At 34.2% G+C, this 17,456-nt stretch overlaps 1 long non-coding RNA gene across 1 annotated transcript in view; it reads left to right on the top strand.

Moving 5' to 3' along the window:
• Positions 1–17,456, top strand: part of LOC105474886 (uncharacterized) — a 59,412-nt gene that overhangs the window by 25,536 nt on the left and 16,420 nt on the right. The gene's annotated exons all lie outside the window — the stretch shown is intronic.

The following is a 17,456-nucleotide window of genomic DNA, read 5'->3' on the forward strand; positions in this document are numbered from 1 at the left end:
TGGAATACCAGTTAGAGGTGGATAAATTTAAAGAACTTTAAGCAATTACCTAGGGTAAGTAAAGCGGAATGGTGGAATATTAAGAAAACAGAAACACAACCAGGATGAAGGAGTGAGAAAGAACTGAAGAATAGTAATACTAAAAAGTATCTTTCATTTTCTAGTCATCTTCTCAAATTAAAGGATGTCATTTTCCAAAACAAAATATGCTGCTGGCTGCTCACTGTGCTTTGAAAACTTTTAAATATATTTTCATATCTTTTAATCTGGTTCCAATCTACTTTTGCTTCGTTCCCTTTCAAGATATCTTATTTGTCGACTTGTTTAATTACATGCTGTGAACTTTTGTGGCTCTTTATTTTCTTCATATTGGTCTTTCTGTCAATCTATTTAAAAGATCCTTCTTCAAACTATTTTTGATGTTGCTGATATTCTGTAAGAACCAAGTCAAATGTCACTTTCTCTGTGAAATTTTCCCTTATAAGGCAAAAGTAATTACTCTTTTATTCATTTGTTAAAATTTCTCTCAAAATATGTGACACATCTCTCCTTCAGGTAAGTGTTTATTGAAGTCTTCTGTACATTTTTTAATTAGGTTATTTGTTTTTTGCTATTGAGTTGTAGGGGCTTCTTATATATTTTGACTATTAACCCTTTATCGGATTTATGGTTTGCAAATCTTTTCCCTCTGAAGGTTGCCTGCTCATTTTATTTATTATTTTCCATGCTGTGCAGAAACTTGTTAGTTGTATATAACTCCACTTGTCTATTTTTGCTTTTGTTGTTTTTGGTGACATATCCAAAAAATCATTGCCAAGACCCATGTTATGAGCATTTGCCCCTGTTTTCTTCTAGGAGTTTTACAATATCAGGTCTTATTTGTAGGTCTATTGAGATGCTTTTTGTGTATGTCTGTGAAAGATAGAGATCTTATTACATTATTTTGCATGTGGATATCCAGTTTTGCTAATGTCACTTATTAAATAGATTATCCTTTCATCATTGTGTATTTTTGGCACCCTTTTTGAAGATCATGGACTGAGTAGTCATGGGTTTATTTTTGGAATTTTTATCATGTTCAATTGGTCTATATGTCTGTATTTATGTCAGTACCATCATATTTTAGATACTGTAGCTTTGTAATATATTTTGAAATCAGGAAGTATGATGCTTCCAGCTTTGTTCTTTTTTCTCAAGATCACTTCACCTCTTCTGGTTATTGTGTGTGTGTGTGTGTGTGTGTGTGTGTATGGTTTCAATTCATAGATCTTTTTTTTCTATATCTGTAAAAAATGCCATCGGAATTTGGATGGAAATAGCAGTGAATCTGTAAATCACTTGGGGTGGTACAATATTCAATGAGATTATTTTCTTAATTTCCTTTTTTGATCATTTACTGTTAGTATACAAAAACACAACTGATATTTGCATGTTGATTTCCTATTCTGTAAATTTACTGAATTCATTTCTTATTTCTAACAGTTTTTTAGTGGAGGCTTTACAATTTTTTATATATGATTTTCCAAAGAAGCCTTACAAATGGTCACCCTGTATATGAAAAGATGTTCAACATCACTAATCATAAGAGAAATGCAAATTAAAACCACAATTCTGTATCACCTCAAACCTGTTAGGATGGATTTCATAACAACCAAAAGATTACAAGTGTTGGCAACGATATAGAGAAACTAGTACCCTGTACACTTGTAGACTAGAAATACCACCCTTGTAGTGGAATGTAAAATGGGGTAGCCAGTATGAAAATCATAAGAAGGTTTCTCAAAAGAGTAAAAATACAGTAATCATATAATGTAGTAATCTCACATCTGGATATCTATCCAAAGGAATTAAAGTCTTGAATAGATATCTGCACTCTCATATTCACTGCAGCATTATTCACACTATCCAACACATAAAAACAACCCAAATGTTCACTAACAGATGAATAATTTTTAAAATATGGCAAGTACATGCAATGGAATATTAGCCTATAAAAGGAAGAAAATTCTGCTATAATACAGCAATATAGATGAACCCGGGTGACATTATGCTAAGTAAAAACAAGCCACTCACAGAAATGTCTTTCTGTGCATAGTGAATGATTTCACTTAAATGAGGTATCTAAAATAGTCAAATTCATAGAAGCAGGGAATAGAATGGTTGTTGCCAGGGTATGGTGGGACGGGAACATGGAAAGTAGTTTCTCAATGGATATAAAGTTCCAATTATACAAGATGAATAAATTCTAGATATCCACCATATAACACAGCAAATACAATTAACAATACAGTATCATGTACTTTAAAAAATTTGTTAAGAGGCTAAGGCAAGATATGAAATCAACCTAAGTGCCCACTGATGGATGAACAGAAGTAAATGTGGTATTAGCCGGGCTCAGTTGCTAATGCCTCTAATCCCAGAACTTTGGGAAGCTGAGGTGGGAGGATCTCTTGAGGTCACAAGTTCAAGATCAGTCTGGGGAACATAACAATACTCCTTTTCTACAATAAATAAATAAATGGAAAGTGTGGTGTGTATATATGCAATGAAATACTATTTAACTATAAAACAAAATGAAATCCTATCATTTGTGGCAAGATAGATCAACCTGGAGTGTACTATGTTAAGTGAAATAAACTGGACACCTAAAGACAAATACCACATGATCTCATTCATGTGGAATCTAAAAAAAGTTGATCTCATAGAAGTAGAGAGTAGAATAGTGGTTACCAGAGGGTGGGAGAGTAAGTGGAAGAAGAGATTGCTCAACAAGTACAAAGTTACAATTAGACAGAATCAATTCCGGTGTTCTATTACACAGAAGGGATACTATAGTTAATATTAATGTAGTGCATATATCAACATAGTTAGAAGAGAGAATTTTGAATATTATTACCACAAATAAATAGTAAATGTTTAAAGTGATAGATATGCAAACTACCCTGATTTCATTATTATACATGCATTGAAATTATACAATGTATACATGCATTGAAACATCACACTGTAGCCCACAAATATGTACAATGATAATATTATCTGTCAATTAAAAATAAAATAAAACTTAAAACATAATTATTAAGAGGGTAGATCTCATATTAAGTATTCTTACACAAACCACCACCACCACAAAAACACAAAGGGACATAAGGAAATTCTGAAGGTGATAGATATATTTTTTATCTTGATTTTGGCAATAGTATCATGGGTATATGCATATGTCCAGACTCCCCAAATTGTATATATGTGCAGTCTCTTTGTAAAATCACATATACCACAAATATGCAATACTTACAATTACATTAATCAGTAGTTTTCATATAATCTTTTTTTTTTTTTTTTTTTTGAAACAGAGTTTCACTCTGTCGCCCAAGCTGGAGTGCAGTGGCATGATCTTGGCTTACTACAAACTCTACCTCACGGGTTCAAGTGATTCTCCTGCCTCAACCTCCCGGGTAGCTGGAATTATAGGCACATGCCACCATGCCTGGCTAATTGTTGTACTTTTAGTAGAAACGGGGTTTCACCATGTTGGCCAGACTGGTCTCGAACTCCTGACTTCAGGTGATCCACCCGCCTCAACCTCCCAAAGTGCTGGAATTACAGGCGTGAGCCACCACACCCAGCATTTTTTTCAGCTGAAGAATTCAAGGTATATATTAAGAAACTTCGAATCAACAGTTATAGAAAAAGGAAAAAAAGGCCTGGGTTTGTCAGTTTCAATAGGAGATTCTATGTGTTTAGTTTGCAAAGAACCCAGAATTATCTGTGGAGAGTTTTGAAGGAATGAGCCATTTGTAAAAAACATAATATGTAGGGCATGGCAAACAAGAAGAAAAAGCAAAAAGAAGCATTAGAGTGACAAAAAGACAACCCCAAAACAGGATTTACATGGAAACCCATGCCAGCAACCTGCATCAGAGAAATGTATCTGCAGCCAGCAGTATCTCTGTTGCCATATAGAGGTCTAGAAATTTTGAAAGTTTATGAGGCAAAAAGAGAAAAGACAAATACCAAGCAAGGATTCACAGATGGAACAATCAGATGGATTACTAAAACAAGAATCCAGTCCAACAGAAATATTAAATAAGAATTGTCAGAATTGAGATGCTCATGAGAATGTCAGACTCAGAATAAGAGAGGCCTGATATCAAACCCCAAATATTTATGATGGAATTTTAACTCTTTCCTATCTTAGTTTAGAGTAAATATATTCTAGTGAATCTCAACCCTGCATGATGATCAAAATGACTGGATGTTTCATATAACACAAATCCTAAATCCCATTTTCAGAGTCTTAGGCTAACCTTGTATTACAACAAACAAAAACCAAACCAACAAACAAACAGAAACTGGCAGCATGGGCAACATTGTGAGACCCCATCTCTAAGAAAAAAAATTAGCTGGATGTGGTAGCAAACACCTGTAGTCCCAGCTGCTTGGGAGGCTGAGGTGGGAGGATCACTTGAATCCAGGAGGTCAAGGCTTCAGTGAGCAGAGTTCACACCATTACAATCCAGCCTAGACACTACAGTCAGACCTTGTTCAAACAACCAACCAAAGAAACAACAACAAACAGATAAAGAAAGGTCATTCTGTTGTTTGGTATGTTTGTTTTAGGGTGGAAACATGGTACAGGTAGAGTCAGCTTATGCTTGACTTATTTTTTTCCTCTTCATCTAGAGCTTTTAATTTCATTTCATCTGTTTTCTCATTAAGAAGTTTTTTTATCTGTAGTGTCTCACCCTAATTCTTGTCACAATTCTGCCCCTTGGATATCTTGCTTTGTGTGGTGGTTAATTTTGTTTCTGTTTCAAGGAAAGATCCCACCTGTCTGATGATGCGCTTTCTTCCACTCCCCCAGCAGGTCTCAGCCCTGAATCCCTATTGATAAATAAGCAAGCATCTTTGATTTTCCTTGTACTAATGCCAAGGAGACCTATCTCGACTTAACAGCTTCTATCCGCACATATCTGTCAACAGATTCATCAAGAATCTCTATAATTAATATGCTTATCCTAGTGTTAATGGTACAATTGCAAACCTATAATTAACACTTCAGTATATAATTAATATTAACATTTCAACCATATATTACAGCTGACACATTTCTGATTAAATGAACAAACTGAATTCAACAAACATTTATCTGCAACTACAGTAATTAGATGAAGATTGTGGGACAATGACAAATCAGTTCCAAGGACAAATTTGCAATCTCTTGAGCAATGAAAAAAGCCCACAATTGAACCATGTTATGATTTTAATAATGTCAAAACACTAACAGGTATTTTCACACAAACCATGGATAATGAATTTTTTTTTTAATATTCAATTATAGTTCAATGCAAGAGTTGGAAATTTCCTTTCTACAAAGAGCCAGATAATAATTATTTTCAGCTTTGTGGGCCATTCCATCTCTTCCACAGCCATTCAACTTTTTCAGAGTAGGTGTGCCCGTGTTCCAACAAACTTTATTTACAAAAAATAAAAGAAGCAGGTGGCTGAATTTTCCCCCCAGGTTGTACTTTACCAATTCCCGTTTTAGTGGACATACTTTGATCAGTGGTATATTATACATTAGTGCAATGTAATATGAAAAGATTGCTTTCATTTTCAAAATCCTTTGTATAACATGTCTTGAAGACATGATAAATTTTGTACTATTTTCACAATATGAGAGTTCTAGAATTCACATTATCAAATATTTATTCCATACTCTGTGTTGCATGATGCACGAGGGATAGAAAGAGGAAAACATGTATTGGTATGAAATTCTTTCTGACAAGCTTTGTTTCAAAGTGGCTGCACTATTTCCTAGGATTGCTGTAACAAATTACCATAATTCTCATGCCTTAACATAACAGACATGTATTTGCTCACAGTTCTGAAGACTAAAAGCCTGAAATCAAGGTATTAGCAGTGCCAAGCTCCCTCAAAAGCTCTAAGGAAGACTCTTGCCTTGCTTTTCTCTACCTGCTGTTGGCTCTCAGCAATCCTTAGTGTCCCTGAGTTTGTAACTGCATTACTTCAATCATCTTCAAATCACCTTTTCTTTGTGAGCCTCTGTGCCCTCTCCTTTTCTTTTAAGAACACCAGTCACCATAAACCTAGGTTGATTTTATCTTGAGATCCTTAACTATTAACATATGCAAAGACCCTATATCCAAATAAGATCATATGCTGTGGTTCCAGATGGATATGAATTTTGGGAGGGGGCAGTATTTAATCCCCTACACTAGTCACTATTTTTAAAGTATGATTTCATGACTCCTTTGATTTCTTTCAACTAGAGCTATTTTGCTTTTAACTCCTCAAAGAGCAGAGTTCAAAGCCTTTGTCAATTTGGATTTGTTGAGCAACACAGAACCACTACAGATTTTAGCAGAATCAGGGAATTAATTAAAAGTTAGAGTTTAAATAAATGTGAAAGGGTTGACATGAGTTTTCTGGAAGGCTGTAGCTGAAAAATAGGAGAAAAATTCATGGGCGTGACTGTGAAAGCCAAGACTGATGGAGAAGTCTGAGATGCCTCTACTGTGTTTCATTAAAACTACAAAATGCATGGAAACATCTCCAAACTGCCAAGTATGTCCACCATGACTGCAAAATGAGAACTTATGGAAGGTCTACAGAATGGCTGTTCATGACTTTCATAACCTTCTGAGAATAATAACTTCTACTTCATATGAACCTTTGCCGAATTTCCTCTTATTGACAAAGTCAAACCCAAAACCATACAGAGAAGGGGATTCTGGGCATATATTTTCCAGTCTTCACAGGGAGTGGTGGTGTGTATGTATGTGTGTGTGTGTGTGTGTGTATATATATATATATATATATATATATATATATATATGCACAGGCTATGCTGAATTTCCTGGTGAGATATATATGTATATCTCACCTTTATCAACTTGGCATCCATAATCACCATTTTAACCATATTTACTTTACATATAATATGCAAAGTGCCATCAGATTCTACGGTCAGTGCAGTATCCCTGCTATTTGCAGAGTAGTTCATTGGTATCAGGAACCAAAATTGACCTTGTGGCCATATCAGCTTTCATAGTTCTGAACTCCAATGGAAAACATTAAAAATCAGTAATGTTTTTGAGTTTTGTGGGGGATTTTTGAGTGAAGTAGGGGTAAGAGAGTTAGTTTATGAGTACACAACTGCCTGACTCAGTCTGGTGAGCAGTGGTATGTTATGATATGGTATAGTACCATATCATATCACAAAAATCAGCATTAGTATGTAACTGTTATCCAATAAAACTCTCAACTACTGAATATCATTGTTTCTTCAATATACAATCACCAAAAATAAAAAAAAAAATTGCCACCATAATGCATTCAGAGAGAGTTAGAAATTAGCAGAATAAATTGCTGGCACAGTAAGAGAGTCCTTCATTAAGGGCCTAAACTTTCTTTCTCTTAAAGATTCCTAGGCCTGTGAATTGGCTCAATTCTGGGAATTACATGTGGGACCATGACTAATATAAAACCTTATTTATATAAATCCTTAAGAAGGCTACTGTATTAGTCCATTTTCATAGTGCTATAAAGAACTGCCTGAGACTGGGTAATTTATAAAGAAAAGAGATTTAATTGACTCACAATTCCACACGGCTAGGAAGGCCTCAGGAAATTTACAATCATGGCAGAAGGTGAAGGGTCAGCAATGCAATCCTGAGAATTTCATGATATGCTAGCAAAAGATTGTCCAATATCTCTGTAGGTCAAACCATTCTTGGTACTGCTCTGGTCTTGCTATGTATTAGGCTTACTCTATGTAGGTTGTCTATAGTGATTAAGTGGCACTGCATGGCCCCACCATTATAAAATTCCATCATTTCATTATATTTAATAAGCCCCTTTTAGTAACACCATTTCCCACTACTATGCTTTGCTTGCAGAGAAAAACCACTAGAATGCATTCTGAAAGTGCCATTGCTTCCCTCATTGTGCGGGTTGAATTCCAAAAAATATGTTGAAGAGCTGTAAATGTGACATCATATGGAAATACAGACTTTGTAGACATTATTGAGTTAAGTTGAGGTCATACTGGATTAGAGTGGGCCTTAAATTCAATGACTGGGGTACTTAGAGAGAGAGATTTAGGGAAAAAGGGACACAGAGGAAACATGCAGAGAAAACAGCCATGTAAAGACAGAGGCAGGGATTGTAGTTATGATGCCAAAACTCAAGGAATGCCAAGAATTGACAGCAAACAGCAGAAAGAAGAGGAAAGAAGACTATTCCTTAGAGCCTTCAGAGGGAGCACAGTGCTACCATTGACTTGATTTGGGCTTTCTAGCCTCTAGATTTGTGAGAAATAAATTTCTGTTATTTAAGCCACCGAGTTTATGGTAAGTTATTAAGGTAAAACTAAGAAATAGACTCACTTGCTAATATATCTCACAAGGCTGTGCTGAAGAGGTTGTCCTCTGGATTATCTCAGGGGACCTACTTAGGAATAAGAGAACAGGTTATATAAAATAAATCCACTCGAGCTCTCCTACCTTCTTAAACTTCTTACCTACCTTCTTAAACTCCTTAAACACCAAAGATTTTCTAGCTTGTCAAGTGTACCTATTTTTAAAATATTGGCCTTCATTGTATCCTAATTACCAGACAATGAGATTATTCATCCCTTTAAATCTAATCAGATCAGATGATCAATTCTAATTTTGCAACCTAAGTCTGTACTCACCGAAGTACTTATGGTACCAAAAATTTTATTAATCCCAGTGTATTCAAGGAAATAGAGCCACTACAATTTTTCGGGGAAGAATTTAGTCAAGGAATTTGCACTTAAACAAATGTAGAAGGACATGTTAGAGGGAAGGTCTGGAGTACCTTAGCCAAAGGCATGGGGAGAAAGTTGCTAATGGCTTCAAACCAGAGCAGGTAGAGAAGGCAGAGCTTGTGGAGAAGACTAAGAAATCACTACATTCACCTTCTATTTTCAAAAAGGAGTTAGCTGGAGAGTGGCATGACTGCAATGTCTTGGTTGCCAAGAGTAATGGCTTCTAAATCTCACCTAAGGTCCTCGCATTGGCAAACCATAAACCAACACCATATACTTAAGAGGATTCTAGGAAACCTAGTTCCCAGCTTTGACAGTGAGTGTTGTGTAGAAGAGTGTGGTGGCTCCGACACAGGGCCCCTCCACTCCGGACTAAAAATAGTTCTGTAATATTTCTATTTATATATTTCCATCTATATATTTCTATATACAAATTCTTCCTTAGAAATGGAGGTAAGACCATTCCTTGAAAAATTACCTTAAATTCTAGTTCTACTTAAATGCTATTGACCCAATTCAGTTTCTAAGCCTTATTGTCTAGAAGTACATAAGAAAATATTCTAATTTTCTCTAGAGTTTAATTTTAGTATACAGACCAAAGAGATTTTTAGCAACATCTTGATGAGATTTCAGTGAAATTGTCTGCCTATATCATTAAAGCATCTGTCTTAAACTCTGTGACAAAAACAGGTAATATGTTTCGATTAAGATGTGTCACACTTAGAAGTATTACTAGTCCACATTCAATTGCTGACATCATATGAAAAGATGCTTTGAGTTTAAATGTAGATTCCATTGCAATTTGTAGCCACTTACATTTCTAATATCACACTGAACTACACAGTGAGGTAATAGAGTGATGCTGTATTTTTACTTACACCACAAAAGGCAATACATTGCTTAGTCATTCTCATATTCATAAGAAAATATCATAATGGCATAAGAAACAGATTGATGATTTCGAAAGTCTCTCTAAACCCATTCATTAATTTTTAGAAGAATGAGATTATTTCATAACGCAAGAATGTTTAATATTTCTGAATTATCAGTGATGAAATTTTGTTGTTGCCATTCTTCTTTATTATAACAAATATAACCCCATATATGTGCTTGTACAAGCAAATTCTACCGAGTGAAATTCAGTTTGCTCAATTATTCATAAATAGTACATCCTCTTCCTATTTCCCTCAAAAAAGATAAACAAACAGAAACCAAACAAATCTGGAATTTTAACTATAAGGAATCATGTGGTCTCAGAAAACAGAAGCCAATATATTGAAAAAAAAAAAAAAGGAAAAACTCAAATCAGACTGCATAGACTTTGATTCTATGTTTGAAAGAATACGTACATTTGTAGACACATATCTAACCTGTTTTGGTGATCCTTAGGGGTTACTGACACCTCTTCTGCAATATGTACCTTGTCTGCATTGTTAGTGGCAAAATACAGAATAAAAGAATCAAGACAAAATATTCTCTTAGGTTTGCATATTCTAAGTACATTTTGAGGGTACAAGCATGAAGCTAGAATTTAGGTTGTGTAAGTAAAAGTTTTCAAATCCATTTATTTAATAACTATTATTTTGTAAGTACTTGTGATTCAGGACATTCTATTTGGCATCAAATTGTTAATAGTTAAACTTAAATGCTATAATCATTTTGTAGAGCTAAATATCTGCCATGACATTATAGCAAAGTATATTCAGGATAATTTGGTGTGTGATGTTTTCAACATATCAGCTATTAGACTATCATTTATAGAAAAAGTAATTATACTTAAATTTTATCAAATTCTGAGTAGGTCATTGGGGTGTAGAGATACAGAGGTTATATATGTGTGTGCCTAGAATAATGAGATATCAAAGTCGAAGATTTCAAATGAGGTTTTTAAGCTAAAAGGAACATATTTCTAAAATAATATCATAGTGGCAAAGAGCAGGACTTCTGGAGTTAGACTATCCAGTTCGGAGCCAGCTTCTAACAAGCATCTGAAAATCCTCAGCGAGAACTTTGGGAAGTGATTTAATTTTGCTGAGATTGCATTTCATTTTTGTGAAAATTAGGGTAAAAAATAATTCCAAGCTTCCACATAAAACATGTAAACATTTAAAGTGGTTCCAAACAAATGGAAAAACAAGAGTAATTATTATTACTTGTTAAAATGTCAAATGTATTTTGTCCAATTACATTGAAACATAGAATATGTATTCTGGCCTGTAGATATCGAGGTCCCCTCAAATGCAGAGTCAATTGCTATATGATTTATCTTTAGATGTTCCTGCAATTGTAACCAAGATGTGCCACATTTTTTCACCATTTAAAACTAACACTTCCTTTAATGGTTCACCACGGGAAGTACAGTTTTCGGTTATTTGAGGGTTTAGTTTCACTCCTTTTATTCCTGCCTCCTTCTCTCCTGCCTTCTTTTCCTTCCTTTCCCTTTAAACCAGGTTTTCCTATGCAAGTATTTCTGAAAATTCTCAGAGAAGATCACATAACCTCCACAGGCAGCTGATTTTAGACCTTAGCCTCAGTCTGAAGTTGTTAAAGGTGATAGTTATTAAAGCATTCCTATATTGATTCATTCTAAATGTAGATACAAGCTGCTCACTGAGAGGAGACACATATAGTTAGTAAAAATATCACTGTAACAAAAGAAAAGATAAAATCAAATTCTATTCATGGCTGCAAGCCTGAAGTAGATATGCCTTCCCTGACCCAACTCCCCAGGCCCTGAGGTTTCTGTAAAATATGAAAACGAGCCAAGAAACAAAAGTCTTCTGCAGAAGGTAATACTGGCCTTCATGAATACATCTCTGGCGTCATGGCTTTTTTCTTATATTCTGGCCATTCCAAAAAAGGATATACCTAGTTTTGTGGATAAATTATTTTGGAAGATATTAACCTTGAAATTTCACATATCAAATTAACACTAAAGATATAACAAAATAATAGGTAAAAGACATGCTAATTTATTCATTGCTATTAAAGCACCAAAAATAAATGTGTTTTTTGAAGTTTTGAAACCAAAATTATACATGGCATAAATGTTTGAAAAATCTTACTGGCAGGTTTGAATGCTTTAAACATTGAATAATATATCTTAAAAATAAAAATTACAAATAACACTAGAAATAAACACATTAAATAGGGAAAAATGTACACTTTTCGATTTGATTGCACACACCTACTACCAATCTATTTGGGTTAAATAATTCTGATATATTAGCTGTCTATGCAATGGTGTTTGAGGTTTGACCACAATGGGGAGGCTGGCTTGACACCTGTATATTGGCATCATTAGTCCTGCCTGTCTCAGTGCTGTTTTTACCCATTTCAAGTTGTGTCTTTACTTATTTATTCATTTGAATTGTTGATGCATGAAGCTAAGTAAATTTTATTTCCTAGTTTATGACATATCACCTTCATTACAAGATGTGACTCCTATTTGAATTTATTTGATTGTGTTTCTCCTTCATCTTTTACCATCACTGACTTTCCTTTCCTTCTATAGGCATGTAGCCTTAAGATTTTGGTAAAATGTTGTTCATCTATTACTACTGCCTCTGAAAAAATGTCTAGAACAAAATGCTAAAATTAAAATGATACCCAGTGAAAGACCTGTCACTATATTTTACAAAAGGCCCCGTGTTTTCAGTGTTTGAAACTAAAAACAACTAAATACAGAATTAAAAACAACAACAATAGTAATACAGTCACACTGAAAGAAAACCACTCCTCTCGAATGTTTTGTATTTACCATTTTAGGATAATAGAAAAAAGTTTTATTTTTTTTTCTAGAAATAGCTATATTCAAAATGGATTCTTCCCACAAGGTTGACATTAACTAATTAAACTTTCTTAACAGCTTCTATAGTCATAAACTTGTATTTGTTTAAATGCCAATATAGTTATGCAGAACTTATCTTTACCATACATAGGCTGTTGAGGACCTGAATCATAATTGTCTGATTTTAAGATGCACAGAGAAATAATATTGCTACTGATTTACAGCAACTGCCTCCATAAGTCTCAATTTTTAATGCAATAGTAATCATACAAGAGGTAGAGAGGAAGGTAGAGTAAGAAGTATTGATCTTCTATATCAACTGTATTTGGTTGTACAAAACAATAGAGACCCTCTAAGTTTTCTGACAGAACATGGTAGGGTCGGTTTTCTTAAAACAGTAGAGGGTGGGTAGGGGAAGGCGACCTGGGAAACACATACTAACATTTACTACAAATTGTTGCCTTTTAATCAAATGACAAATGAGATCTATGACAACTTTATAGAATAAAAGTTCTGTTTATATAATAAGTACAGTATATTAACTATGCTATCCAAAGTACTTTTAAAAAATTTTAATGATTGTATTGATGTTGATGGCTCTGGTGTTTAAAAATCAGTAGCACTGCAAATCTGACAGAGATAGTAGAAATAATTGATCTAGTTTTTCCAACTTTTTGAAAGCAAACATATAGCTTTTAGTTTGTTTTATATCCATCATGGCCTTTTGCATGATATTAAGCTAATTGAAGAGCAGTACGTCTCTGTTATGCAATGTGTGTGTGTGTGTTTGTGTGTGTGTGTGTGTGTGTGTGTGTTACGGAGTCTCTCTCTGTCCCCCAGGCTGCAGTGCAGTGGCACTATCTCGGCTTACTGCAGGCTCCACCTCCCAAGTTCATGCCATTCTCCCACCTCAGCCTCCCGAGTAGCTGGGGCGACAGGCGCCCACCACCATGCGTGGCTAACATTTTATATGCAATTATTGATAACCAAATCAATTTTCATGTTTTAATTTTAGGAAAAACTTTTTCTCATATATGACCATAACTCATTAGTTATAAGATAACTTGATGGGAGTTGGAGGCTGGACTTAGTGAATATCCATTTTCACCAGGGAGCAATAAAGAGAACATGCAACTATACTGTTCTGAAAAATAGGGCACTAAAATTTGAAATTAAAGAAGACATAGAAAGTGAGGGCACAATGTAAATTTACAAGTATTTTCATCCAGAGCTGCCTAAGTCCTATTAAGAAAAGCAGTAAGTGGACATTCATCTACTTTTATAAGGAGTCTACAAGCCAGAAAAATATGTGTGACAATGAGACAGAGAAAACAAAACAGCTACAAGTTGAAGAAGAAAAATCGGTGACTATTTTATAAGACCATTAAAAAGATGATATTTTAAAATAAAAATGATAGTGTTAAAGTCAAATGGACAGAAACACTTGTTATAGATGTAGTATTATTAGATATTTATGATAGTAATCATCACCATCAACATCATCATAGCTAAAAATCACTAAGTACTTACCATTGGTCTAACACCATAATGTGTCTATCAACTTCTTCAGGCAGCTATTTTCTCCAATTTACAGATAAGTAAATTAAGACTCTCATCGTTTCCTACAGCCTTACTATGAAATCAAATAATTTACCTTAAAGTCAGATAAAATTAGAAGTTAGACTAGAATCCTGGGTGGTGTTTTTTTTGTTTTTTTTTTTTGTTTTTTTCTAATCCATTAGAAGAATTTAACTTTTTTTTTTTCTTTTTCTTTTTCTTTTTTTTTTTTTTTTGAGACTATCTTGCTCTGTTGCCAGGCTGGAGTGCAGCGGTGGGATCTTGGCTCACTGCAGTCTGCACCTCCTCCTGGGTTCAAGCGATTCTCCTGCCTCAGCCTCCCAAGTAGCTGGCATTACAGACACGTGCCACCACGCTTGGCTAATTTTTGTTTTTTTCAGTAGAGACAGGGTTTCAACCTTTATGGCCAGGCTGATCTTGAACTCCTGACCACAAATGATCTGCCCACCTCGGCCTCCCAAAGTGTTAGGATTACAGACATGAGTCACCGAGCCTGGCATTATCTTTTTAATCTTCTGTTTAACTGTGACTTATTTTATTAAATCAATTTTGATTGTCTGAAAAAATGCACTGTATTTACAGTAGATCATTTCTAGCATGAATAACGTATAGTAGTTTAAACCCTCAAGTAAAATAACATTGTTTTTGCTTACAAAACTTAAAAATATTATAATGTCTTTATTGAGTTAATTCTTTCTAGACATGTTCTTTATAAAAGGGCACTAAGTTTATAGCTTCCATATAAAACTAGTTTTTCATTCCTTCCTATATACTAAATATTCTACCTCAAATTTAAACTAGCACGTAAATTCCACTAAGAGATGTCTGTACACCAATCTATTGGCTTAAGTATGGGACAGAGTTGTTGGATTTTCTCTATGATGATTTCTAAAAACATTTTGGTGGTTTAGCAAAAATTTGGTGAGATGGCAAATTATACAACCCTGACAAAAGTATAATTATATATTTTATTTGTCCATGCTAAAGACTGAAGCCCGGCATATCTTAGAGAAATGATAAGATCACAGAAAATATAATTAGACTTCCATTGTAGCTTTACATTTCACTCCCAGGATTATGCTTGAATCTATAAAATTACTCTCAGACTTTATATATATATTTTTAAATAAAGGAGACAGTGATATAGAGAACTTAAAATTGTAAACAATTTTAAAATATTTTCACTGGTCTGTGGTATAAATTATTTTATTTTGGAGTTGATTTATCTTTCCAGGTGTTCTTGTCTTCGGCTAAAATTTTATTCCTATTTTTGAATATATGATCAGTTGAATAATCAATTAGGTCACAGGATGACCTAAAAGTGCATGGGAACAGAAGAAAATAATAATAATCCTACTCTAGAACTCCATGGGATAGAATTGGAACAAAATAAAGGTCCTTAAAAGTGGACATATATGTTAGATATTAACAAAGGGGAAACTTAGGATATAGGGCTTAAATTCAGCTATTCATTCTAAAAACCCTTATGTAGGTCAAGTAACTTTCATGAACACTGATGTTTCTTCCTTTCATTCCTGTCTTCCTTTACATATGAAAGGAATTATACATGGAAGCAAACAGGTTCCCCTGGTCTATTTACCATGAACAACTTGATATTCTTCTAGGCGGCATTTACAATGAGGAATGGAGGGAAAGATAAATTAGAGCTCTCATTTTGGTGAAATTTCATTTTAGTAATCATCCTAATTTTATAGCAAATTTCTTTTTTCACCTAGCATGAGTTCCATTCAGCACATATATTTCAAAAACGTATGTTGATCCCCAATTTTGAATTTTGGTCTTTTGTCATTCTGATGAATAGAAAGATGCATTTTTAAAGGCTGTCATCTGGGAATGAGTCAATGTTCTGCAGATCATTGGCAGGTAGGCCAAAGAGTTATTCCACCAAATTATATTCCCAGCAGGAGTGGATGTAGACACTCTAAAAAACTCTGGGCACGGTGACATCTGTATCTTTGGAAAGGGACCAATTTGCATACCATCTGGCACCAGAGAGTTGAGCTCCTTGAAGTGGTAATGGAGAGACATTTTGGTTCTGGCAATCAGGGTTACAGCTATGTGGTGAGTTAAATCCTCCACACGGAGATGCTGACAGGAGTATTACAGCTCTGAAAAAGACAAACTGGGTGATATCAATGGGCTGACTAGAATTATCGCAACAAAAGGAAGCCACCTAAATTGGAGATTTCTGTTATTTTGGAAAATTTAGAAAGCCTTATATTTCATAGTAATTCACGGTATTGAAGTTAAGTTCATTCTTTGAACATAAGTTAGTTTTTAAGACATTATTCTTGAGACTCAATAAAAAAGCATAAGGATGTTCTTTCCAAGGTGCAGCATACTGTGTCTGTAAGTAACAGCTTGAGAGAAAATTACAGTCATTAGGGTGCAATGGTAAAGTGTTTTTATTTCTATTTAATTCAAATTAAATCTGATTCAAAATACATGGGGAACAGGGGTGGTTATTGCCAGGAATGCTATGAAAGCTTCTGTTCAGCATTTCTGAGGACCCTTTATTAAAACGAGAGTGACAATATCATCTTCTCCAGCACGGCACTGTTCTGCTTGCTATCCTTTCACAACAACCCTAAACACAATTGCTTCCGGTTTGAAATAGGGGATCAGAGACAGCAGGCAAGGGAGGAGAGGCATGAATAGAAACATTTACGTATTTTAGTTTATTTAAAAAATTAAAGCTTTTACTCACCATTTACAATATTGTGTTTATAAAAAGAAACTCTGCCCTTGGTTTGTGACACCTGCATTTTTAGAATGAATTAATTTTGCATCATTACTTTTATTGTTTCTTTATGAAATGAATTGATTTTATCTTATTGCATTGCCATGCTCATACTAAATTTTCATATAAACTTCTACTAACTTCTAAGAAAAAATACTCTATGTACTTGTTTTAAATTTTTGTTTGCAACAATTCGTGTTATTTCTTGCCCATCATCAGTTGTGATGATTAATTCTGTCTTAACAATTTATGGCTCCGTTATTCACACCAACCAGAGATGTTACTTACAGCAAAGCATCCTATTTCTTTCAATCAATCTTTCTTTCTTTTCTTTCTTTCTTTCTTTCTTTCTTTCTTTCTTTCTTTCTTTCTTTCTTTCTTTCTTTCTTTCTTTCTTTCTTTCTTTCTTTCTTTCTTTCTTTCTCTTTCTTTCTTTCTTTCTTTTCTTTCTTTCCTTTCTTTCTTTTTCTTTCTTTTCTTCTTTTCTTTCTTTCTTTCTTTCTTTCTTTCTT

This window comes from Macaca nemestrina, chromosome 4 (genome assembly GCF_043159975.1).
Source record: "Macaca nemestrina isolate mMacNem1 chromosome 4, mMacNem.hap1, whole genome shotgun sequence".
In the NCBI taxonomy this organism is placed as follows: Eukaryota; Metazoa; Chordata; class Mammalia; order Primates; family Cercopithecidae; genus Macaca; species Macaca nemestrina.